At 41.9% G+C, this 27,434-nt stretch overlaps 1 protein-coding gene across 8 annotated transcripts in view; it reads left to right on the top strand.

Annotated features, from left to right (window-relative positions):
* Positions 1–27,434, top strand: part of LOC109873450 (activator of transcription and developmental regulator AUTS2) — a 469,244-nt gene that overhangs the window by 7,812 nt on the left and 433,998 nt on the right. The window lies entirely within an intron of this gene.

Raw genomic sequence — 27,434 nt, 5'->3', positions numbered from 1 at the left:
AACAACCCATCTGGCATTTGCCAGAACTGCCCTATGGCCAGTCCGTTTTTGTAGTGCAGAATCCCCCTTCTCTACCCTCCAAACAGCTGTTAGCAGACACACCTTAATGCTTTTGTAGCTTTTAATTGAAAACGATTATAAAGGGCTGAATCCACGCTAGTTATCTTGCCAAGGCCATTGACATTAACCCTAAAGATCTCAGTGGCTATAGACCCAGTCTGGGTCTTTGGAGCGGAGTGTCTAGCTAGATTGAATAGCCTTTTAGTTAGGCTCTATATGAAGGCCATTCGAAATGTTTGGAGAATGGTGTTATTCACTCAGCATCTAGGCTACACATAGCTGAGGTGTTTTAGTTTTATGTGGATAGGTACGTTTCTTTCAATAACCTTCAAGTAACGTCAGTTCAGTACAAGATGAAGACGAGACAGAAACCATTATATTTCTGTGATACCAAGTTTTTCAGTAGAATACTCCATCAAATAGAAAAGAGATCCATTAAATTAAGGAGGTCGCTTACACTATATATACAAAGTATGAGGAACATCCCTTCAAATTAGTGGATTCGGCTACTTTAGCCACACCCATTGCTGACAGGTGTATAAAATCGAGCACATAGCCATGCAATCTCCATCGACAAACATTGGCAGGAGAATGGCCTTACTGAAGAGCTCAGTGACTTTCAACGTGACACCGTCATAGGATGCCACCTTTCCAACAAGTCAGTTAATAGTCTCTGCCCTGCTAGAGCTGCCCCGGTAAACTGTACGTGTTGTTATTGTGAAGTGGAAACGTCGAGGAGCAACAGTGGCTCAGCCGCAAAATGGTAGGCCCCACTAGCTCACAGAACGGAACCGACGAGTGCTGAAGCGTGTAAAAATCGTCTGTCCTCAGTTGCAACACTCCCTACCGAGTTCCAAACTGCCTCTGAAAACAATGTCAGCACAAGAACTGTTCGGCGGAAGCTTCATTAATGGGGTTTCAATGGCCGAGCAGCCGCACACATGCCTAGGATCACCATGCGCAATGCCAAGTGCCGGCTGGAGTGGTGTAAAGTTCGCCACCGTTGGACTCTGGAGCAGTGGAAACATGTTCTCTGGAGTTTTATTTGACCTTTATTGACAAGTCAGTTAAGAACAAATTCTTATTTTCAATGATGGCCTAGGAACAGTGAGTTAACTTCTTGCGTCGAGCCATCCCGGAACCGGGATCGTGAATACAGCCCCAAGCTCATTACCATAACGCAACGTTAACTATTCATGAAAATCGCAAATGAAATGAAATTAATATGCTAGCTCTCAAGCTTAGCCTTTTGTTAACAACACTGTCATCTCAGATTTTCAAAATATGCTTCTCAACCATAGCAAAACAAGCATTTGTGTAACAGCTAGCGCAGCTAGCGTAGCATTTAGCGCTAGCATCAGCAGGCAACATTTTCACAAAAACCAGAAAATCATTCAAATAAAATAATTTACCTTTGAAGAACTTCAGATGTTTTCAATGAGGAGACTCAGTTAGATAGCAAATGCTCAGTTTTTCCTGAAAGATTATTTGTTTAGGAGAAATCGCTCCGTTTGGTGCGTCATGTTTAGCTACGAAGAAAACCTGTATCCAGGAGTGTAATTATCCCCGCAGCTCATTAGCATAACACAACGTTAATTATTCATGAAAATCGCAAATGAAATGAAATGAATATGCAAGCTCTCAAGCTTAGCCTTTTGTTAACAACACTGTCATCTCAGATTTTCAAAATATGCTTCTCAACCATAGCAAAACAAGCATTTGTGTAACAGCTAGCGCAGCTAGCATAGCATTTAGCGTTAGCATCAGCAGGCAACATTTTCACAAAAACCAGAAAATCATTCAAATAAAATAATTTACCTTTGAAGAACTTCAGATGTTTTCAATGAGGAGACTCTCAGTTAGATAGCAAATGCTCAGTTTTTCCTGAAAGATTATTTGTTTAGGAGAAATCGCTCCGTTTGGTGCGTCACGTTTGGCTACCAAAAAAACCCCAAAAATCAGTCATCAAAACGCCAAACTTTTTTCCAAATTAACTCCATAATATCGACTGAAACATGGTAAACGTTGTTTAGAATCAATCCTCAAGGTGTTTTTCACATATCTCTTCATGATATATCGTTTGTTGAAAGCCTCCTCTCTCCTCTCAATCACTGGTTGACTGCGTGCAGCTTGTAGATTACGCACCAATTTAGACAAAGGACACCGGGCGGACCCCTGGTAAATGTAGTCTCTTATGGCCAATCTTCCAATGATATGCCTACAAATACGTCACAATGCTGCAGACACCTTGGAGAAACGATAGAAAGGGCAGGCTCATTCCCGGCGCATTCACAGCCATATAAGGAGACAATGGAAAACAGAGCCTAAAAAATTCTGCCCATTTCCTGGTTGAAGTTTCATCTTGGTTTCGCCTGTAGCATGAGTTCTGTGGCACTCACAGATAATATCTTTGCAGTTTTGGAAACGTTAGAGTGTTTTCTTTCCAAAGCTGCCAATTATATGCATAGTCGAGCATCTTTTCGTGACAAAATATTGCGCTTAAAACGGGCACGTTTTTTTATCCATAAATTAAAAGAGCGCCCCCTATATCCAAGAAGTTAACTGCCTGTTCAGGAGCAGAATAACATATTTGTACCTTGTCAGATCGCGCTTCCCTATCTGGTAGTCCGACGGACAAATCTGCGTTTGGCTGATGCCAAGAGAACACTACCTGCCCCCAATGTATAGTGCCACCTGTAAAGTTTGGTGGAGGAGGAATAACGGTCTGGGGCTGTTTTTCATGGTTTGGGCTAGGCCCCTTAGTTCCAGTGAAAGGAAATCTTAACTGGAGATCTTAACGCTACAGCATATAATGAGAAGATTCTGTGCTTCCAACTTTGTAGCAACAGTTTGGGGAAGGCCCTTCCCTGTTTCAGCATGACAATGCCCTTGTGCACATACAGAAATAGTTAGTCGAGATTGGTGTGGAAGAACTTGACTGGCATGCACAGAGCCCTGACCTCAACCACTTTGAACACCTATGGGATGAATTGGAACGCCGACTGCGAGCAAGGCCTAATCGGTCAACATCAGTTCCCGACCTCACTAATGCTCTTGTGGCTGAATGGAAGCAAGTCCCTGCAGCAGTGTTCCAACATCTAGTGGAATGCCACCCAGAAGAGTGGAGGCTATTATAGCTGCAAAGGGGGGACAAATTCCATATTAATGCCCATGTAATGAGATGTTCGACGAGCAGGTGTCCACATACCTTTGGTCATGTAATGTATCTTTTAACTTAATGTCAAGGTTAACATTTAAACCTAGTGAACCAACAGAATGCAACCTTCCCTCCCCATGCTACAGAAGGCTCAGCCAAACTGGCAATCTGGTAGACAGTCACAGCTCAAGGAGAGAGTATGTCAGGACCCAGACCATTATTACATTCCACCAAGGCCAACGCTGCCGAATGTTTTAGTTTGCAGACAGAAAATGTATTCCAAAATACTGGATACTGCTGGACACGGAATGCATATATGAAAGGGAGCTACTGCACTGAACTCAAATGTCTTCCAGAAGCTTATGTCGCTAGCAAGGGGAACATACTCGGAGTACTGTAAATGTAAAACAACAAACTGTTTTCCTCAAGCAGATTCTGCAGACAGTTTATGTGACACCCAGAGCTGGTGAGGAATACTGGATTAATGGGTGCTGCAGCAGCTTGTAAAATGTAAGTCTCCCAGACACTCGTTAATGCACTGCTCAGTTGGGAGAAAATATATAGTGCTGCCACATCTTAACTGGCTGTATAAGCACAGACTGCAAATTACCATTTTATTGAAATATAATTTGCTTGACTAAGTTTGTTTATAATACATTTCATAAGTCTGCATGTCACCATCTCCTGGAAACCAGGTCATTTTTTGTTATTTGTCGTCTGATGGGCCTTGGAGAGAGGGATGGAAAGCAGGATAGTGAGGGATGCGGGAAAATACAAATGTTTGCTGAGGCTGATTGTCAAATGGCATCCCTGAAGTAGGGCCCTGTCCAGTCTCAGGGTGAAGCACTCTTTTGTGCATTTCAACAGATTGTTTTCTGCTCTTGAGAGAAGACACATTTTCCCTGCCTGCTTGGTTGCACAGTGCATACGAATGGTAGATACCTGTCTTGCCTGTGGATGTGGATGTGTGTGTGTGTGTGTGTGTGTGTGTGTGTGTGTGTGTGTGTGTGTGTGTGTGTGTGTGTGTGTGTGTGTGTGTGTGTGCATGCACATGCACATGCACTTGCATTTGTGTGTGCGTGTATGTTTGTGTGTGTGCACATACATGTGCGTGCATTCACGTGTGTGTGTACGTTTGTTGGTGCCAGAGGGCTGTGGGCTCATGGACAAGCCCCCGTTGAGTTTCCCACCTGGAGCTTTGAGCTTCCCCCTTTGATGCGCTCTCTTTTCTTCCAAGCTAGCCCTGCACTGGGGTTATTTCCATTGCTTTTGACTTAAATGTAGCTATCTAGTTGCTCTTTTTGATAGATTCCTGAAAACTAAATACAGTTGAAGTCGGAAGTTTACATAAACTTAGGTTGGAGTCATGTTAACAAACTATAGTTTTGGCAAGTCGGTTAGGACATCTACTTTGTGCATGACACAAGTCATTTTTCCAACAATTGTTTACAGACAGATTATTTAACTTATAATTTACTGTATCACAATTCCTGTGGGTCAGAAGCTTACAGCAAGTAAGTGGCTTTAAACAGTTTGGAACATTCCAGAAAATGTTGTCATGGCTTTAGAAGTTTCTGATAGGCTAATTGACATCATTCGGAGGTGTACTTGTGGATGTATTTCAAGGCCTACCTTCAAACTCAGGGGAAAATCAAAAGACATCAGCCAAGACCCCAGAAAAAAAGTGTAGACCTCCACAAGTCTGGTTCATTCTTGGGAGCGATTTCCAAACGCCTGAAGGTACCATGTTCATCTGTACAAACAACAGTATGCAAGTATAAACACCATGGGACCACACAGCCGTCATACCGCTCAAGAAGGAGACGCGTTCTGTCTCCTAGAGATGAAGATACTTTGGTGCGAAAAGTGCAAATCAATCCCAGAACAACAGCAAAGGACCTTGTGAAGATGCTGGAGGAAACAGGTACAAAAGTATCTATATCCACAGTAAAACGAGTCCTTTATCGACATAACCTGAAAGGCCGCTCAGCAAGGAAGAAGCCACTGCTCCAAAACCGCCATAGAAAAGCCAGACTGCGTTTTGCAACTGCAATTGGGTACAAAGATTGTACTTTTTGGAGAAATGTCCTCTGGTCTAATGAAACACAAATAGAACTGTTTGGCCATAATGACAATCGTTATGTTTGGAGGAAAAAGGGGAAGGCTTGCGAGCCGAAGAACACCATCCCAACCGTGAAGCACAGGGGTGGCAGCATCATGTTGTGGAGGAGCTGGTGCACTTCAGAAAATAGTCATGAGGAAGGAAAATTAAATAGATATATTGAAGCAACACCTCAAGAGATCAGTCAGGAAGTTAAAGCTTGGTCACAAATGGGTCTTCCAAATGGACAATAACCCCAAGCATACTTCCAAAGTTGTGGCAAAATGACTTAAGGACAACAGTCAAGGTATTGGAGTGGCCATCACAAAGCCCTGACTTCAATCCCATAGAAAATGTGTGGGCAGAACTGAAAAAGTGTATGCGAGCAAGGAGGCCTACAAACCTGACTCAGTTACACCAGCTCTGTCAGGTAGAATGGGCCAAAATTCTACTTATTGTGGGAAGCTTGTAGAAGGCTACCCGAAACGTTTGATCCAAGTTAAACGATTTATAGGCAATGCTACCAAATACTAATTGAGTGTATGTAAACTTCTGACCCAGTGGGAATATGATAAAAGAAATCAAAGCTGAAATAAATCATTCTCTCCTATTATTCGGACATTTCACATTCTTAAAATAAAGTGATAGTAACTGACCTAAAACAGGGAATTTTTACTAGGATTAAATGTCAGGAATTGTGAAACACATAGTTTAAATGTATTTGGCTAAGGTGTATGTAAACTTCCGACTTCAACTGTATGTGAACATGGTCAAAAGCCACTCACGGACCCCCACACCCAACACCAATCCTACCCCAACAACGAGTGTGTATATATATATATATAGTACCAGTTCTCTATGTCTTACAATTAGTATGGAGCTGTGGCTTGGAATATTGCTTTTTCATCCTTTGTAATGTATTCACTGTTAATCTGATGATTGTTTTCCCCCTGTTCAGTGAAATTAGCCATTGAAGTTGTTAGGTTTATGACCCATCACTAAACCTGTTATTACCAGGTTCTGACCACTAGATGGTGTAGTTCCTGCTAAACCGGCTCACTCTTTTATCCAGTTGGAGGTTGCGAAGTTCAACATTTCTATTGGTTGAGAATACATTGCGTGTGTGTCTTATTCCCTTCAAAAAAGGTCTGGAGAAGTTAGACCGCTGCAGGTGAACAAGCAAACTATTAGGCTACAGCATTTCTAATGGTGTCAATGTTATGGTCACTAATAGTCTTCAAAGGTAAATATCCCAAAGACACAATGCATTGTGTTTTGCAATCGTTTATATTGGTGAGTGGCTTAATTATTTATAGTGAACAAAAATATAAATGCAACATGCCACAATTTCAAAGATTTTGCTGAGCTACAGCTCATATAAGGAAATCAGTCAATTGAAATAATTTCATTAGGCCTTAGCTATGGATTTTACATGATTGGGCAGGGGTGCTGCCTTGCGTGGGCCTTGGAGGGCATAGGCCCACATCCTTGGCAGCCAGGCCCACCCACTGGGTAGCCAGGCCGAGCCAATCAGAATGAGTTTTTCCCCACAGAAGTACTTTTTTACAGACAGAAATACTCCTCAGCACCCCACCCTCCCTCAGACAATCCCGCAGGTGAAGAAGCCAGATGTGGAGGTCCTGGGCTGGCGTGGTTGCACGTGGTCTGCGTTTGCGAGGCCAGTTGGACATACTGCCAAATTCTCTAAAACAACATTGGAGGCAGCTTATGGTAGAGAAATTAACATTAAATTATTTGGCAACAGCTCTGGTGGACATTCCTGCAGTCAGCGGGCCAAATGCACGCTCCCTCAAAACTTGAGACATCTGTGGCATTATGTTGTGTGACAAAACTGCACATTTTAAAATAGACTTTTATTGTCCCCGCACAAGGTGCAACTGTGTAATGATCATGCTGTTTAATCAGCTTCTAGATATGCCACACCTGTCAGTTGGATGGATTTTCTTGGCAAAAGAGAACTGCTTACTAACAGGGATATAAACACATTTGTGCACAAAATTTGAGAGAAAAATGCTTTTTGACTGAATGGAACATTTCTGAGATCTTTTATTTCATCTCATGAAACATGGGACCAACACTTTACATGTTGCGTTAATATTTTTGTTCTGTGTATATAATGGTGTATTTTGTAAGTGTAATGGTTTCGAGTGGATTTAATGGTAAATGTTCTAATAGGTTTTATTTTTTAATAGGGTTGACATTCTCAGCATATTTAACAATGGCTCCACCATTGGTCTATAGTCAAAACTAAAGACTAATGTCAGTGTTTATATGATAAGGGCTGCAAGAAAACTGGTTTCAGAGAATGGTATCATGGAGTTGCCAAAGTAGAAAACTGGAAAATCATTGCCAAAAAGAGTGGATGATTTGGTCATTTGATTCTACAATACAATGAATATAGTAGACTTATTCAAGGAAAAAAGGATTTTGTCAGTGTCAAATTCACGAGCAGAAGAGACTGTGCAACCTTGACGAACTGTATGCAGCTTTTAAAAATAAATATCAGGAACACAAAACTGTCTTTTCCAAATTCTGCAGTCTACATCCAAAGCATTGTGTGCCAGTCGGCTCATCTGGAACACACTCTGTGTGTGTATGTACAATACACCAAAATGTCACCCTAATGATAAATACAGTAAAGGTGGACAAGGACTGCCATACACTTGTGGGACCTGATGGTGTGTGAGCGAGAGATGCATGGTGCATAGATGTGATAACGGCCTTTTGTGTAACGGAGGTCAGAGGATACTTAGAACAGCAGCTTTAAGTGGAAGAGACTGAAAGGAGGTCCGTTTACAACAGTGGACAACTGTTGACAGAGCAGAATTAGTAACATGGACATTGCCCTTGTGTGATTTTCTTACATCGTTGTTGAAGTTGGATGCCCTCACTGCCAATTCCTACATCACGAAGGCTCAAGCTCAGTATCTAAAGCAATGCAAGGAAAATCTAAAGGAAGGAGAAGTCATTGTACTTTGTGATTAGTTTGTAATCCAGGATGAGGTCCAACGCTATCACTGGAACAAGGAATAATGTACCCTACACCCAGTTGTACTGTACAACAGATTAAATGTCCAGATCAATGAAGATAGGGCTCTACACTGACATTTTTTACAAGGAGCATGTGTGCGCCTAAGAAAGTGTATGCACCCACAGATATTTAGGAGCACAATGAAAAATATTTGCGGTAAATAAAGCTAGAATCCTTCATTTTTCTAGTCACTCTGGTGCGCCTAAAGAAAAATTCCAGGTCACACAACAAAATATTTATGCAAATATGCGAGTACTGTAGAGCCCTGGAAGATTCCCTGTGTTTAGTTTCTGACGACCTGACTCAGTCTCTATGTGGGTGCCACAGGGCTGAATTCTCGGGCTGAATTCTCTCTGTATATATCAATGATGTCGTTCCTGCTGCTGGTGATTCTCTGATCCACCTCTATGCAGACGACACCATTCGGTATACATCTGGCCCTTCTTTGGACACTGTGCTAACAAACCGCCAAACGAGCTTCAACGCCATACAACACTCCTTCCGTGGCCTCCAACTGCTTTTAAATGCTAGTAAAACTAAGTGCATGCTCTTCAACCGATTGCTGCCCGCACCCTCCTGCCCGACTAGCATCACTACTCTGGACAGTTCTGACCTAGAATATGTGGACTACATATTGACTTCGGCGATGTCATTTACAAAATAGCCCCCAACACTCTACTCAGCAAACTGGATGTAGTCTATCACAGTGCCATCCAATTTATCACCAAAGCCCCATATACTACCCACCACTGTGACCTCTATGCTCTCGTTGGCTGGTCCTCACTACATATCCGTTGCCAAACCCACTGGTTCCAGGTCATCTATAAGTCTTTGCTAGGTAAAGCCCTGCCTTATCTCAGCTCAGTGGTCACCATAGCAACACCCACCCATAGCACGCGCTCCAGCAGGTATATTTCACTGGTCATCCCCAAAGCCAACACTTCCTTTGGCCACCTTTCCTTCCAGTTCTCTGCTGCCAATGACTGGAACGAATTGCAAAGATCTCTGAAGCTGGAGTCTTATAACTCCCTCTCTTACTTTAAGCATCAGCTGTCAGAGCAGCTTACCAATCACTGTACCTGTACACAGTCAATCTGTAAATAGCATACCCGACTACCTCTTCCCCATATTATTACTTACCCTCTTGCTCTTTTGCACCCCAGTATCTCTAATTGCACACCATCATCTGCACATATATCACTCCATGATTAATGCTAAGTTGTAATTATTTTCACCTCTATGGCCTATTTATTGCCTACCTCCCTACCCTTCTACATTTGCACACACTGTACATAGATCTTTCTTTTTTCTTTTCCTTTTTGTTACTGACTGTACGTTGGTTTATGTGTAACTCTGTGTTGTTCTTTTTTCGCACTGCTACTTGGTTAAATAAAGGTGAAATAATAAAAATCAATCAATCAATTATAGTATGTATGTCGAGAATAATGTAGAAATGAATGGCTGTACTGGACAGTACATGAATTGTAACATTTTCATCCATTTGTGCCACCATGGAAAATCACCATGTGATGGGATATGAGGAACAATAAAATGTCTTACAACAAGAGCAAGCCTCCAAAGACCTCTGCAAGACAAGTGTATGAATTTTACACAGAGGAAATCAAAGGAATCAACGTGTTTTTCATAGAACATCACAACTTGGAAACCTTGTGCATAGAACTCTGTGAAAGATATGCGAACACAAGAGCTCTGCCAGGAACCTGCAGCTTCGTTCCACTCTCCAAAAGCCTTATAGGTGCAAAGAGAGTTTCCAGTGACACAGATTATGAGATTATGACATTAAGTTTGACTTGGTCCTCGGAAAACCCAGTGTAAAACCCAGTAGAATGGCGCAGTGACTTTCAATGTGGCACCGTCATAGGATGCCACCTTTTCAACAAGTCAGTTTGTCAAATTTGTACCCTGCTAGATCTGCCCTGGTCAAATGTAAGTGCTGTTATTGTGAACTGGAAACGTTCATCGAACCTCAACACCCCCCTTTATAATGTGAACCTCAACACCTCCTCTAACCAGCTGAAAATGGCGAAAATTGCGTTCAGTATGGTCCTTCACCACTTCTACCGTGAGACCTGAGTCCGAGCCAGCAACCTGCACACAGCATCCAGAAGCTATCAACTGCCTTTTCTCTCATGCTTTTTCTCTCAGGAGTGTAACATGGTTCCATGTGGTGTGAGCATGGAGAGAGATCCAGTCCAAATTTCTCTCATGCTGCTAGTGTACTCGCAGGAAAATGGGCAAAGACATAATGGACTGTAAAGCACAGTGGCGGCTCAGGTGAGAGATATTATCAAGGGCCATCCTCTTTGAACATGTGCCATTAAAAAGAGGAACTGAAACACTATCTGAAGAAAATCATGAAGAAACGCCAGGAAAGGAAGAATGAGTGCCGTGAAGGGGTACTGTACCCGTAATTAATTTAGGCTTATCCAAAATTGTTTATTTGGGGTATCAGGTTGATTGTGGAGGTCTGCACACTGCAAAATGTATAGTAATTTAGACCAAGAATGCATTGAAATACCAATCTGTCATTACCACAAGTGATGAGAAAAGTGAGGGTCTTTATTTAAAGTGATAGAACCAACGTGAAGCACGAAGGATTGTCATTCTAAATTTGGGTTAGATCATTTATCAATAGTTCTAATTATGATTTGGAAAGGCTTCTAGAGACAGAGCCACGCTCTAAAAATGTGAGGAGAACCACTAGACTGTAGCTTGGGCTAACCAACATTCTTTCTTAGCAAAGTTGGTGTGAAACTGTTATAACATGGGTTCTCTCTCTCTCTCTCTTCCCTGTGAAATGTTATTAACATGCTGTAAATCGATCTGTGCCTCTCTGGCTGGTAATATTTCAGCAGCTATCATGTTTTCTGCTCCTCCAGAGGATAGGGAAACAGTTAGATGCCAACTGTGGATGAGCCCCGATTTCCCCCTGTAGATACAGACAATGAGTAATGATTGAAGGTTGTTTTCTTTTAACAAGTTGAGGGTAAGGTCATCTAAACCCTTAACCTGTTTACATTATGTGGAACACTGAGCTGATGATCAAGCACCAACCTTTTGGAGGTTTTAGCAGAATTGTTATATTTGAACTAAGTTGATGTACTAGGGACAGTTAGTGAAAAACATAGGTCAATCCAACCCGATTGTGGTAAGAGATATGGAAACAATGGTTAACATTGAGAGATTCTTTCACCTCTGAATCTACAGATCCCTTGTGTATGTGTGTATTTTTGATACTCACTCCCATTAATAGAAATATAGCCTTTATTATGATTATAGTATTACCATACTAAGTGGATTGTACAACACAGAATTAATGGTTTGAAATGATGAAGTGTCTTGTTTTTTTCTGTGTTGATTTCCCATACTTTAATAGGAGTATATCATTTTTTGATATAGAAGCTAAAGTCTAAATGATTACATTAAAATGTTATGATTATTATCACACAAGTGATAAAAGGATGGAATGTGATGCAATGTTTGTGCTTTTCTGATTACTCATTTCTGTGTTCTATTGATGTGCTGTTCTAATAACCGATTTCTGTGTTCATGCAAGTGACTGATTTAACGAATTGCAGGAAGCTTAAAATGTCCCAGTTCTTCCATGGCCTGCATGCTCACCAGACATGTCACCAATTGAGCATGTTTGGGATCTCTGGATTGACGTGTACAACAGCATATTGCACAGCCATTGAAGAGGAGTGGGACAACATTACACAGGCCACAATCAACAGCCTGATCAACTGACTGGTTTTCTGTAGGGGCGTGTATCTGTGACCAACAGATCCATACAGTGGCAAGAAAAAGTATGTGAACCCTTTCTGAATAAATTGGTCATTCAATTTGATCTGATCTTCATCTAAGTCACAACAATAGACAGAGTGTGCTTAAACTAATAACACACAAATTATTGTATTTTTCTTCTCTACTGTATATTGAACACATAATTTAATCATTCATAGTGTAGGTTGGGAAAAGTATGTGAACCCCTAAGGCTTATGACTTCTCCAAAAGCTATTTGGAGTCCAATCAATGAGACGAGATTGGAGATGTTGGTTAGAGCTGCCTTGCCCTATAAAAACGCTCACAAAATTTGAGTTTGCTATTCACAAGAGGCATTGCTTGATGTGAACCATCGAACAAAAGAGGTCTCAGAAGACCTAATATTAAGAATTGTTGACTTGCATAAAGCTGGAAAGGGTTACAAAAGTATCTCTAAATGCCTTGATGGTCATCAGTCCATGGTAAGACAAATTGTCTATAAACTGAGAAAGTTCAGCTCTGTAGCTACTCTCCCTAGGAGTGGCCGTCCTGCAAAGATGACTGCAAGAGCACAGCGCAGAATGCTCAGTGAGGTTAAGACAAATCCTAGTGTCAGCTAAAGACTTACAAAAATCTCTGGAACATGCTACTATCTCTGTTGACGAGTCTACGATACGTAAAACACTAAACAAGAATGGGATTCATGGGAGGACACCACGGAAGAAGCCACTGCTGTCAAAAAAAAGTAAGTCTTTTTGCAAAAGTAAGTCTTTAGCTGACGTTTGCAAAAGTGCACCTGGATGTTCCACAGCACTACTGGCAAAATATTATTTGGGCAGATTAAACTACAGTTGAGTTGTTTGGAAGGAACACACAACACTATGTGTGAAGAAAAAAAGGCACAGCACACCAACATCAAATCCTCATCCCAACTGTAAAGTATGGTGGAGGGAGCATCATGGTTTGGGGCTGTTTTGCTGCCTCAGGGCCTGGACAGCTTGCTATCATTGGCGGAATAATGAATTCCCAATTTTATCAAGACATTTTGCAGGAAAATGTTATGGTATCTGTCCGCCAATTGAAGCTCAACATAAATTGGGTGACGCAACAGGACAACGACCCAAAACACATAAGTAAATCGACAACAGAATGGCTTCAACAGAAGAAAACACGCCTTCTGGAGTGGCCCAGTCAGAGTCCTGACCTCAACCCGATTGAGATGCTGTGGAATGACCTCGAGAGCGGTTCACATCAGACATCCCAAGAATATTGCTTAACTGAAACAGTTTTGTAAAGAGGAGTGGTCCAAAATTCCTCCTGACAGTTGTGCAGGTCTGATCCGCAACTACTGGAAACGTTTGGTTGAGGTTATTGCTGTCAAAGGAGGGTCAACCAGTTATTCAATCCAATATTTCACATACTTTTCCCACCCTGCACTGTGAATGTTTACACAGATTTTTGTTCAGTATATATTTGTTTAGATGTGTAGCATATTGATGAGTAGCCTATTGTGTTCTTGGTTTTATTTTCCTAAAACAATAATTGTACATCTCACAGTTCAGCTGTCTGAGATTTGTGCACTAAATGCATCAGGGTATTGCATCCAGGCCTAGTCATCCACTTAATGATATTAATATTTACGAAATACATAAAGGGAGCGAAGCTTAGGCCAGGGCTAGAGAGACCGAGAGAAAGATGGAAATATGCCGGCGCCATGTTCCCAACACCAACATGCATTTCTTGATAGTTGTCAGACAGGCTACTACTGCTATACAGATGCGTGCTGGTGGCAGGGAAGTCAGGCGCGGGAGAACTTGGTATAAACGGAGCAGTTTAATAAAGTGCTCAGAAACTCTGAAAACCAAAATATACAAAACATTTTTAAAGAACTGGTTTAAACCTTAAACAAGCCTATATTGCAGCAATTATCAACACAGATGAGTGCCTACTGTAGGTAGGCATACCCAACCAATGACAGCAATAGGCTAGTACTATTTATTTTACAACAGGCCTACTTTTGACCTATCTTAAACAAAATATTGAGCGCAAGTTTTAAAAGACAGAACTTAATTTAGCCAATGAAAATGGCTCAACAAAATAAATAAATTAAATAACTGGTTTAGATTAGGAAATAGGATTATTAAATGTTAATTCGGCCTACAATGATATACAATAATAATGATAAACAAATTATAATAAATACAAGTTAGAATTGTACATCAAACCTGAATGGTGAGTTGCATACAGTCCATTTGCCCGTGCCAACGTTTTTCTCATCTTTGTCCACTAAAATATTAAAGCTTGTCCCAGAGGACATTCCAATTGTCGGCTTCTTTTCACTATACTCTTTCTCCTCATTTTACTAAAATGAAAAAGGCCTCGTCTTTCCAATCAACAGTAGCCTAGGCCAAGGCTCCTTTCACTTGCTCTCCGTCTCTCTCATCAGCAGGAGGTGATCAGCCGGAACCACTTTCAGCTGGACTGTGCTTTTTGCAAGTATTCAGACCCCTTGACTTTTTCCACATTACAGCCTAATTCTAAAATAGATTTTTTTTAATCCCTCAATCTACAAACGATACCTCATAATGACAAAGCAAAAACAGACTTTTTGATTTTTTTTTCCAAATGTATGCATGTATATATATATAAGAAATATCACATTTACATAAGTATTCAGACCCTTTACTCAGTACTTTTTGTGGAAGCACCTTTTACAGCTTCGAGTCTTCTTGGGTATGATGCTACAAGCTTGGCACACCTGTATTTGGTGAGCTTCTCCCATTCTTCTCTGCAGATCATCTCAAGCTCTATCAGGTTGGATGGGGCGTGTCACTGCACAGCTATTTTCAGGTCTCTCCAGAGATGTTAGATCGAGTTCAAGTCTGGGCTCTGGATGGGCCACTCAAGGACATTCAGAGACTTTTCCATAAGCCACTCCTGCGTTGTCTTGGCTGTTTGCTTAGGGTTGTTGTCCTGTTGGAAGGTGAATCTTTACCCCAGTCTGAGGTCCTGAGTGCTCTGGAGCAGGTTTTCCTCAAGGATCTCTCTGTACTTTGCTCCGTTAATCTTTCCCTTGATCCTGACAAATCTCCCAGTCCTTGCCGCTGAAAAATATCCCCACAGCATGAAGCTGCCACCATCATGCTTCACCTGTAGGGATGGTGCCAGGTTTCCTCCAGATGTGACGCTTGGCATTCAGACCAAAGTATTCAGTCTTGGCCAAAGACTCTAGTTTCTCATGATCTGAGAGTCCTTTAGGTGCCTTTTGGCAAAATCCAAACGAGCTGTTATGTGCCTTTTACTGAAGAGTGGCATCCCTCTGGCCACTCTACGATAAATGCCTGATTGGTGAAGTGCTACAGAGATGGTTGTTCTTCTGGAAGGTTCTCCGATCTCCACAGAGGAACTCTAGAGCTCTGTCAGAGTGACCATCAGGTTCTTGGTCACCTCCCTGACCAAGGCCCTTCTCCCCGATTGCTCAGTTTGGCAGGGCAACCAGCTCTAGGAAGAGTCTTGGTGGTTCCAAACTTCTTCCATTTAAGGATGATGGAGGAGCAAATTTTTTTCTTTCATAGCAAAGGGTCTGAATACTTAAGTAAATAAGGTATTTATGTTTTACAATTTTTATACATTTTCAAAAACGTTTTTTTCGCTTTGTCATTATGGGGTATTGTGTGTAGATTGATAAGGATTTAAAAAAAATCTATTTTAGAATAAGGCTTTAACAAAACAAAATGTGGAGAAAGTGTAGGGGTCGGAATACTTTCCGAATGCACTGTAAGCTATTTGTTTTGAGTTTGACAAGCTCGCACAGTTCATCACCTCATACACATTCAATTAACAGAGGAGGGGTCCAATCGGGCCCAGACAGTAAATACATTTTAATTGCACATACCTGTTAGAGGAATTTAGTTCTCATGTGTTCATTAACCAATTCAATTAAAACACACTGTCCATTTCTAAGAATTTGTAAGGTTCTTATTTGCATAAAATGGACTGAGACCAGCCACGAAAATGAGCCAATAGCGTTTATTCTCGAGAGCTCTGGTCATAATACCACGTACATTGGTTTATATACCTCACATTTCGTCATAAATGTCCCTCCTCCTCTCAGATACAATGGCAATATAGTTCACAAGCCTTCTCACATTGTCTGCTACCTGTTAAACAATCTAATACAAGCCCAAGGTCTCCCCTCCCTGGGTAGGGACAGAATGTCCTGTAAGGAACACAGTATTCCAGACGGTCTGACGGTTGCTCCATTCGTTTCTAACAAGGAACAGAAAGTCCTTGTTCTAATTCTTGACTAAAACTACGCATCTTATATTCAGTATTATGATTATAATAAGATTCATACATTCATACAGTAACAGAGTAGTATTCTGTTTAGTTATATTTCTAAGCTAAATGTATACATAATTTAGTCATTATTCATAAAAATCCCATAACAATACCCGAGTCCTATGGAAATTAAATCAGACCCGACCCAGATCCGAGACGAGACAGAATTTAGGATCCGCTCAGGGCCGGTGTCAGATCTCGGAATTTTGCGTTTGTTGTAGCTGTGACCTCTGTCCAGACACCTGAATGTGTGGCCGATGTGAAATTGGCTAGCTAGTTAGCGGTGGTGCGTGCTAATAGTGTTTCACTCGGTGACGTCACTCGCTCTGAGACCTAGAAGTAGTTGTTCCCCTTGCTCTGCAAGGGCCGTGGCTTTTGTGGAGCGACGGGTAACGATGCTTCGTGGGTGACTGTTGTCTGTTTTGCAGAGGGTCCCTGGTTCGAGCCCGGGTAGGGGCGAGGAGAGGGACGGAAGCTAAACTGTTACATTGATGCTGTTGACCCGGATCACTGGTTGCTGCGGAAAAGAAGGAGGTCAAAAGGGGGGTGAATGTGGCCGATGTAAAATGGCTAGCTAGTTAGCGGTGGTGCACGCTAAAAGTGTTTCAGTCGGTGACGTCACTCGCTCTGAGACCTAGAAGTCGTTGTTCCCCTTGCTCTGCAAGGGCTTTGGTTTTTGTGGCGCGATGGGTAACGATGCTTCGTTAGTGACCATGGTTGATGTGTGCAGAGGGTCCCTGGTTCGAGCCCAGGTTGAGGTGAGGAGAGGGACGGAAGCTATACTGTTACAAATGCACATAGAGAGAACTCATACATACATACATACACATCCTAAAATGACCCATCAATCAAAGCCACCAGCGCACCACAGACACACACAAATCACATTTCTCCTTTCCTAAAAACAAATTCAAACCTAGGCTCACCTTCAAATCTTGGCTGTAGTCCATCGGAAAGTAGGCCTAGGCTACATTATTGCATAATGTTAAAATAGTGTTGCCTATCAATTGAATTGACAAGGAAAGTTTGAAGGGGGAAGAGAGAGACCGCTATACTATTACTATAGTATAACTTCAAACTGCCCCCCGTACATCTAGGTTTTTTTCATTCATTTGAGTCCGACGGAATCCTGGTGGTTTTTATTGTAGTTTTGAAGATATTTTAAAATCATGTCTAGACGATAAAATATGCTTGGTTGCGAAATGTATACATGTCCCCATAGGTTTACTATTTACATCGAGGAAATGTGATCAGGATCATTATTTATTTATTTTGTTGAATTTTACCCCTTTTTCTCCCCAATTTCATGGTATCCAATTGTTAGTAGCTACTATCTTGTCTCATCGCTACAACTCCCGTACGGGCTCGGGATAGACAACCCAACCAAGTCGCACTGCTTCTTAACACAGCGCGCATCCAACCTGGAAGCCAGCCGCAGCAATGTGTTGGAGGAAAGACTGTGCACCTAACAACCTTGGTTAGCATGCACTGCACCCAGCCTGCCACAGGAGTTGCTGGTGCACGATGAGTCAAGGACATCCCTACCGGCCAAACCCTCCCTAACCCAGACGATGCTAGGCCAATTGTGCGTCGCCCCACGGACCTCCTGGTCACGTCTACGACAGAGTCTGGGCGCAAACCCAGAGTCTCTGGTGGCACAGCTGGCGCTGCAGTACAGCGCCCTTAACCACTGCGCCACCCGGGAGGCCCTAGGATCATTATTTTAGCGATTCACGTTAGACGTCCCTCCTGCTAATGTGAACAGCGCACTTGCACTTGATATGCGTTTTAGGGCTGATCCCATTTAGTCAACTGGTTGATTGTTCGGTCGATAGGCTGTTGGTCGAGATTTCTTTAGTCGAGCAGTCAGTCGCAATTATTATACTTTTTTTGGAGCATAAGACACCTGTTTGATTCTCCACTGTCTGATTGGACTAATCCATTGCGAAGGCCATCGGGATGGCACAGTCCATCACTCTAAGATGTGCTACTGAAATTGTCCACCGTATGGTAATATTATGTAGGCTAAGAACAATGAACAATGGTGCAGCACTATTTTATTACAAATGTGCTTTCTCCCGCTTTGGATAGTGGTCGCTGTCCATGGTTCTGAAACATCAATGCGCTGTTGAATTGGCGCCTTTTCCTAGACCATGTTGCTATGTGCATAATAGCAAAGTTAACAAGCATATTGATGTGGAAAACAATTTGGCGGAGGCAGCAGCGGAGTTAGGAGATGAGAAAACACCCCTTGCCTTAATTGTTTAAGAAAAGCGAGAGAGGAAACCAACTTAATTAGGTCTATAATCAATAGCCGAATTGTAAAATGTACCAGACTTTGGAAATAATCCATATATACCGCATCTACAGAAATAAGTCAGATTCTGCTTCTGTTGCCTATTTGAGTGTTTGGTTAATTTGGCAAGAGAAAATGGCTCAACGGAATGAATCAAGACACTTGTTGCATATTTAAAGAACTGGGTAAACCTTAAACAAGCCAATATTGCAGAAATTATCAACAAAGGTGAGTGCCTACCTCATGCAACAACAACATGTCAGATGAAGCAATTTCACAAATGCGTCTGTTTTTAATCTTTGCTATGATGTAATACTTTTTGTGTACTTTGTTTTGTTAGAACATCCTCTCTTATTTAGTGTTGTTTGCACTGTTCTAAATGGTCATAGAAATAAAAATATTGTAATCTAACAGCACCCGTTTGTCACACATAATACATTCCTTTTATGATCATCATTATAATTATATGTAATATCATTGTCATTTTTGATTGGCATACATTTTAAGTGAAAAATTGGAGTCCACCCAGCTAAGTTCAGCAGTTTACCACATACTCATAGGCCTAGTCCTCACTATCAGCCTCTCTATCTCTCCCCTCTCCTTTCATCCTTCCACATCAGTGCTCTCTCTACTGCCTTTCTCTCCATGGCCCACAGCTCTTTCTTTGCTCCAGTCATTACACTAGGCTTGAACACAGATCTGATCTCTCTGGCTCTCTCTCGCTCTCTGACAGACAGACAGACCACTGAGAACAGTGCTCAGATCTGACCCTTCCTACCCTGAACCCCTCACCTGTGCCTACAGGCCAGACAGTAACATCTATGTAATGAAAGTTTGAGGTCTTTTTTCCTTATCATAGCGACTTAAGGTGGAATGTTACAGTCAAAGTAAACTGAAGAAAATATAAATGCAACATGCAACAATTTTACTGAGTTAAAGTTCATATAAGGAAATCAGTCAATTGAAATAAATAAATTGGGCCCTAAACTATGGATTTTTTTGTTCAGTATATTTGATCCATGGTTTTATTCATTTTAATTCCTGGTTTCCTCATTGTTGTATCATTTGATTTACACAACATGCCTACCACTTTGAAGATCCAAAATATTTTTTGTGTGTGAAACAAACAAGAATGAAGACAAAAAACAGAAAACTTGAGCGTGCATAACGATTCACCCCCCCCCACACATCTAGCCACTGGGATTTTTGCCCATTCTTAAAGGCAAAACTGCTCCAGCTCCTTCAAGTTGGTTAGGTTCTGCTGTTCTACAGCAATATTTAAGTCATACCACAGGTTCTCAATTGGATTGAGGTCTGGGTTTTGACTAGGCCATTCCAAAACATTTAAATGTTTCCCCTTAAACCACTCAAGTGTTGCTTTAGCAGTATGCTTAGGGTCATTGTCCTGCTGTTTCAAATCCCTGGAAGACTGAAACAGGTTTCCCTCAAGAATTTCCCTGAAATTCTGACCAGTTTCCCAGTCCCTGCCGATGAAAAACAACATGATGCTGCCACCACCATGCTTCACTGTGGTGATGGTGTTCTCCGGGTGATGAGAGGTGTTTGGTTTGCGCCAGACATAGCCCAGCTCTGTGGAGTGTACGACTTCAAGTGGTCCTATGGACAGATACTTCAATCTTCGGTGTGAAGCTTTGCAGCTCGTTCAGGCGTATCTTTGGTCTCTTTTTTGCCTCTCTTATTAATGCCCTCCTTGCCTAGTCCGTGAGTTTTGGTGGGTGGCCCTCTCTTGGCAGGATGGTTGTGGTGCCATAATCTTTCAATTTTTTAATACTGGATTTAATGGTGCTCCGTGGGATGTTCAAAGATTCTGCTATTTTTTTATAACCCAACCCTGATCTGTACTTCTCCACAACTTTGTCCCTGACACTTCTTATTTAGGGGCTTCATAGCAAAGGGGGTGAATATATATGCCCGCACCACTTTTCCGTTTTTATTATAATAATTTTTTTAAACAAGTAATTTTTTCCATTTTTCACTTCACCAATTTGGACTATTTTGTGTGTGTCCATTACATGAAATCCAAATAAAAATCTATTTAAATTACAGGTTGCAATGCAACAAAATATGAAAAACGCCAAGGGGGGATGAATACTTTCCTAAAACACTGTACGTACATATCTCAACCAGAAGCCATGGATTACAATCAACATTCGCATTGAGCTAAAGGCTAGAGCTGCCGCTTTCAAGGAGTGGGACACCAATCCAGAAGTTTATAAGATATCCAACTACCTATTCTTCTTTTGTTTGCCTCTTCTTGGGCAAATTTAGTGGGCGCTCATGGTGGACTTTTAGGTCCCAGTTGTTGTTGCTAGTCAACTTTCAGTGGACGCCCTCTTTATTGTCTTTCAGAATCTCTCCTAAAACCCCGCCTGTTTTGTTTTTGGTCAGTGACTCTTTGGTAGTTCCCCCTTCTGTTTGAGCAAGTTTTTAAATTTTCTTGCTGGGGGACGTAACATGTAACCCAAGCTTGTTTAGATTGGAAAATTTACTGGGGGTTAGGTTACTGTACCTCCTTTGTAGATTGAATATGTTTTGTCAGGATTCTTCAATTTAGAATGATAATGAATGATTAATTGTTATAAATGATTAATTATTGGTTGAATCATAGCTTGCCAGCTGTATCCTCTCATTTACCTTAGTTTCCCGTTGTATTTGTGTTGGAAGTTTCAAGCTCATGTCACACTCTTCCTTTCATTGATCTCCTCCATTAGATCATAGCTCATGAAACATACCCCTACATGCTTCTCCGATGATCCTCTACATAGGCTACTAAAGAGACTGTGTGAGTTCTGAGCTGTCTGCCATGTCGTATTGATCTGCTTCGTTTGAAGGTGTGAGACACATTTAACTGGCATCTTAAGAGGAGTTTATTGAATTTCAGATCAGCTAGGTCAGGTTTACTTACTAATACTTAGCTTCCACCCCGCCTCCTAAAAAAACAACCCTCTACACCCGCATTACCCTCCTACCTTGGTCCCCTTCCTCACCCCCTTGATCATGTCTTATGTTACCTCATCTAATCGAGAGGCTTGGACATGAATGGCAACGTGTAATCTAATTAAAGACTACGTATACACCCTTTAACCTCCCCCTCTCTCTCTATGCACATAAATTCTCCTTGACCCACTCAACCACTAACATTATAGTGGCTTATAATTGTTTACATTTGTACTGCTATTGAACAGGTTGATAAGACCTTGATAACTGAAACAGGATTTGGACTTTTTATTTTTGCGAGTTTGTCGTAACAATAGGTAATTCAGAAGGTCTGCTACAGTTCTATCTGAACATGAGTGTGTGTGTGCGCGTGTGCACAGCTGGCTGCTACAATACAGTTCCATCAGTTCCATCAGCATGCAAAGGAAAGCTAACACAGCTCAGAAATGAAATGATAGCTATAAATGTAAGGTTTACAGTCTCACAAACAGCCTGCCAAGCAGGAACGTATTGACTGCCTGCTACTAGAGCTGTATCTGTACTGTCATGTTAGATGTTCAGAGACAACTAACACTGTAACTCACAGGTCAACCATTAAAGTAGAATGTTGTTAGGGGTGGATTTGTATTACAATGTATATCTGCTTGTTATGATGGTCTGGTACTCTAGGTACATGTACTCAACCCTTCCCACTTTCTCTCCTCCTAATCTGTCTACCCTGCTGTTTCAAATCTGTCTGAATAAAGCTAAATCACCCCCCCCCCCCAAAAAAAAAAAACATTTTAAAAAGTGTATGGGTATTTGTCAGAGAGAAAGGGAAAGAGAGTGTGTGTGAGGAGAAAGTGAGATTAAGTTTGTTAATGCCTGTATGGGCATTGCATTTATTTTAAAATGTTTACACAAAGAATATCTTTGTAATTTAATACAGTTTCATATCCTATAAAGCTGTGCAATAAATGTTACCCAAGCCTGGACAATCTTGTGCCATCACTCAACAAAACGGAAGGTGTTTGGTTCCATACCCTCAAGGCAATTGACATTCATCCAGGCGGTTGTTATGAGTCCATATGCAGTGAAAGTTATAGACAGGCTACACAGTCTATAAAGTGCATGTAGCGTATTGGAGTCGGGACTTTTATTATGTGCGGCCTATGGACTACATTAAAATGCAGTGAGGTAGTGGATTCTCTCCCCCCCTACCTCTCTCTCTCTCAGTGCTTCTCTATGTCAGTGAGGACTGTTCTGGGCCCTGTACAGTAATGGCCTTATTACAGAAGTAGTGGGAGCAGGGGGAGGCGCAGCGGAAGGCATGAGGAGGAAAGCTCCGGCTTGTCAACAGCTCCTCAGTGTCTAGCCCACCCATCCATCACATCCCACTCCCACAGGGCTAAGGCTTCAGTTCTGCACCGCACTGCACTGGAGACATGCCAGAGACAGCGAGGAACAGAGAAGATCCCCACACCGCTGCTTGCCCATTGCCTGCCTACCTGCCTTTCTTCCTGCCTGCCTAGTGCATATTGCCTGCATTCTTGCCTCCCTGCCTGCCACGGTGCACCACCGCCTGCCAAGCCACACAGCCACACAGCAATACAGCTCCTATCCTCCCTCTCTTCTCTCTCTACCCAATAAGGACTCCTGTGAAATGGAGCATTGATTGCATCAGCGCGGACAGAGCCTAATGCATAATATTATTGCTCTCCCTAATCCTCCCCCTCCAGAGCGGGTGAGCCGGGCCAGCAGCTCACGGCAGGGGGGAGGGGGAAGGTAGAAGAAGGTGGAGGGGTAGAGTGGGAAGTGGGAGAGAATTGACATCAGTGGCTCACAAAGACTATAGGGCTGACTGGTCTGCTGTACTCTGCTGTGTTCAGCCACAGTCCTGATTTGAAAACTTCTCCTGCTGCTAATGAATAATTGAATGCCTCTGTTTCCAGTTGTAATTGTAACCTCAACGAACCAAACAAGGGTCTCAATAAGAGATATTTTGGTACCTATTGTATATTCCTATTTGTTTGGGAAATGGAAATTCTGGAGGCGAGTATCATTCTTGATAAATATTCTAGGATTGAAAAATGTTTGTTTAGAAGGTAGAGATACTGTAGAACTGTTGGTTGTATTCTTGCATTATTGGGTGGGATGGGTGCTCTCTCCATCTGTCTCTCTTTCTCCCTATTTATCTCTTTCTTTTTTTGCTCCCGTTCTCGCTCTCTCTCACACTCTCTGTGCTTCCACCAACAAAATGCTCTCGAGGTCATGTCTAGAAAGCTGTTAATGATATGCACTGTTGAAAGCAACATTCACACACAGTCTCTGCTCTCAGTGCATGCCAAGTAAACATTTACCATATGAAAATCAAACCGGGGTAATGTGTTCACAAACATGTTCTGACAAGTGTGCCTGTCAGTGTGTATAAAGAGAGTAACACAGCGAGCTACTGAAACAAATAAAAACAACTGGCTTGAGGTTCTTTTCAGGTGGGAAAAGTGGCCCTATGAATTACAAATGATGTTGATCAGTGAGGGTTGTTTCACTGTCAGAAACTAATTTAGAGGTTACAGCAATTTAATGTTCAAACAACCAAACCGGCAATCTCAGGTCTTGACTCCATTTAGGCAAAAGAGGGATCGTTGATTTTATAGCTAAGTGAATAAAAACATCCCAGTGATGTTTCAGCTGGGCTCTTAGAACTTTTAAAACTGCATCTGGATGTTGTCAGATTTGATTGGTTATCACTCTCTGGCCTGGAATTGATTTGATGTGTAATGAACAGAATCTATCATTAAAGACACTTGACTTGTAACTAGAACTGGCTTCAAGGCCAAACTACTCAGCATATACACTGAGTGTACAAAACATTATGAACACCATCCTAATATTGAGTTGCCCCCCCCCCCCCCCCCCCCCTTTTCCCTCAGAACAGCCTCAATCCGTCAGGGCATGGACTATACAAGGTATCTTAGAGAGAAGGGGGAATACTGAATCATGTGTTGATGACAGTTCTACCATCTCCATCAGAGGCCCAGGCTTTTGGCATAGATGGTAAAGCTCTCAATTCTGGACTGCAACATTGTAAGATTGTGCCCTCCACGGCACTTGAAATATATTGACTGATAGGTTACACTATATTTAGATATTTCAAATACTACCTGAGACACCTTTGCTATTTGTCTCCGTACTCAATAAATGGTGAAACACTATTTGTGATGGTGTTCATTGTTTGAATATATATGCATGAAACGCACATTATAGAAAACATGTCTCACACTCAGTCATAGTTAGTAGAATAATGAATGGATTGGCAAGATTTTGGCACTTTTAGAAGGTTATTAGGAAAGGGAATCATTTAAACCACCTAAATATACTCACATTCAATGAACTTTTAGTAGCCTGTTTGAAACTCAGTCATTTCCAAACTGCTTGTTCTATAATCCCACAGCCTCTTTATCATTCTCCAAACCTTATATACCAATGCATCCACATTATGCATGTCCACCATGATATTGGGCAGCAGCTATTCAAGAACTCTTCTGGTTTAGAAATCAACTGGTTGGTTATCTTATTGCAGAGCACATTGTACAACTGTTTTTAGAGAAGATTGTATTGCAAGCTATTTTATATGTCTAGGGTATGCCATGTGTATTGGCTAATATGCATATGCAGCTTCATTGTAGTATACATGACACACGTGATCTACATGCTTTTATTTGGGTTTCTATGCATATAATTAAATGTTTTTTTAAGCCTCCAGTTACTTTAAATGAGACATACACTATGTATACAAAGGTATGTGGACACCCCTTCAAATTAGTGGATTCGGGCTATTTCAGCCACACCCGTTGCTGACGGGTGTATAAAATCGAGCACACAGCCATGCAATCTTCATAGACAAACATTGACAGTAGAACAGCCTTACTGAAGAGCTCAGTGACTTTCAACGTGACACCGGCATAGGAGGCCACCTTTCCAACATGTCAGTTCATCAAATTTCTGCCCTGCTAGAGCTGCCCCGCTCAACTGAAAGTGCTGTTATTGTGAAGTGGAAACGTCTAGGAGCAACAACGGCTCAGCCGCGAAGTGGTAGGCCATACAAGCTCACATAATGGGACCGCAGAGTGCTGAAGCGCGTATCGCTTAAAAATCGTCTGTCCTCGGTTGCAACACTTACTGCCGAGTTCCAAACTGTCTCAGGAAGCAACGTCAGCACAATAACTGTTCATCAAAAGCTTCATGAAATGGGTTTATATGGCCGAGCAGGCGCACACATGCCTAAGATCACCATGCCTAATGCCAAGCTTCAGCTAGAGTGGTGTAAAATTTGCCGTCATTGGACTCTGGAGCAGTGGAAACACGCTTCACCATCTAGGTCCCCAATGCATATTGCCAACTGTAAAGTTTGGTGGAGGAGCAATAATAGTCTGGGGCTGTTTTTCATGGTTCAAGCTCGGCCCCTTAGTTCCAGTGAAAGGAATTTTTAACACTACAGCATACAATGACATTCTAGACGATTCTGTGCTTCCAAATTTGTGGTAACAGTTTGGGAAAGGCCCTTTCCTGTTTCAGCATGACAATTCCCCGTGCACAAAGTGAGTTCCATACAGAAATATTTTTTTCCGAGATCGGTGTGGAAGAACTTGACTGGCCTGCACAGAGCCCTGAACCCAATTGAATAGGTCACCATAGCAGCACCCACCCGTAGCACGCGCTCCAGCAGGTATATCTCACTGGTCACCCCCAAAGCCAATTCCCCCTTTTGCTGCCTTTCCTTCCAGTTCTTTGCTGCCAATGACGGGAAAGAATTGGAAAAATCACTGAAGCTGGAGACACATATCTCCCAGCTGACAGAGCAGCTCACAGATCACGGAACCTGTACATAGCCCATCTGTAAATAGCCCATCCAGCTTACTCATCCCCGTGCTGTATATATTTATTTATCTTGCTCCTTTGCAACCCAGTATCTCTACTTGCACATTCATCTTCTGCACAATCTACACATCTACATTCCAGTGTTTAATTGCTATATTGTAATTACTTCTCCACCATGGCCTATTTATTGCCTTACCTCCCTTATCTTATCTCATTTGCACACACTGTATATAGACTTTTTTCCCTACTGTATAATTGACTGTATGTTTGTTTATGTCACGACTTCGGCCGAAGTTGATGCCTCTCCTTGTTCGGGTGGTGTTCGGCAGTCGATGTCACCGGTCTTCTAGCCTTCGCCGATCCATTTGTAATTTTCCATTTGTTTTGTCTCGTTTTTCCACACACCTGGTTTTCATTTCCCAATTACTAGTCATGTATTTAACCCTCTGTTTCCCCCATGTCTTTGTATGTGATTGTTATTTGCTCAGGTCGGTATGTACCGGGTGCTGTTTACCACCCATGTTTTTGTGGCAACCGTTCTTTTTGCACTTTGTAAATTGTTTACTTTGTGCTGTTGTGTAAAGTCCGTTGTTTCACTCATCTCTGCTCTCCTGCGCCTGACTTTGGACACCAGCTACACCCACCAGTCTGACAGTTTATTCCATGTGTGACTCTGTGTTGTTGTATGTGTCGAACTGATTTGCTTTATCTTGGCCAGGTTGCAGTTGTAAATGAGAACTTGTTCTCAACTAGCCTATCTGGTTAAATAAAGGTGAAATAAATAAAAATAATACCTTTGGGATGAATTGGAATGCTGACTGCGAGC

Source organism: Oncorhynchus kisutch, linkage group LG28 (genome assembly GCF_002021735.2).
Source record: "Oncorhynchus kisutch isolate 150728-3 linkage group LG28, Okis_V2, whole genome shotgun sequence".
Lineage (NCBI taxonomy): Eukaryota > Metazoa > Chordata > Actinopteri > Salmoniformes > Salmonidae > Oncorhynchus > Oncorhynchus kisutch.
Note: the sequence above shows the minus strand (reverse complement) of the source record. Positions and strands in the feature narration are given on the sequence as shown.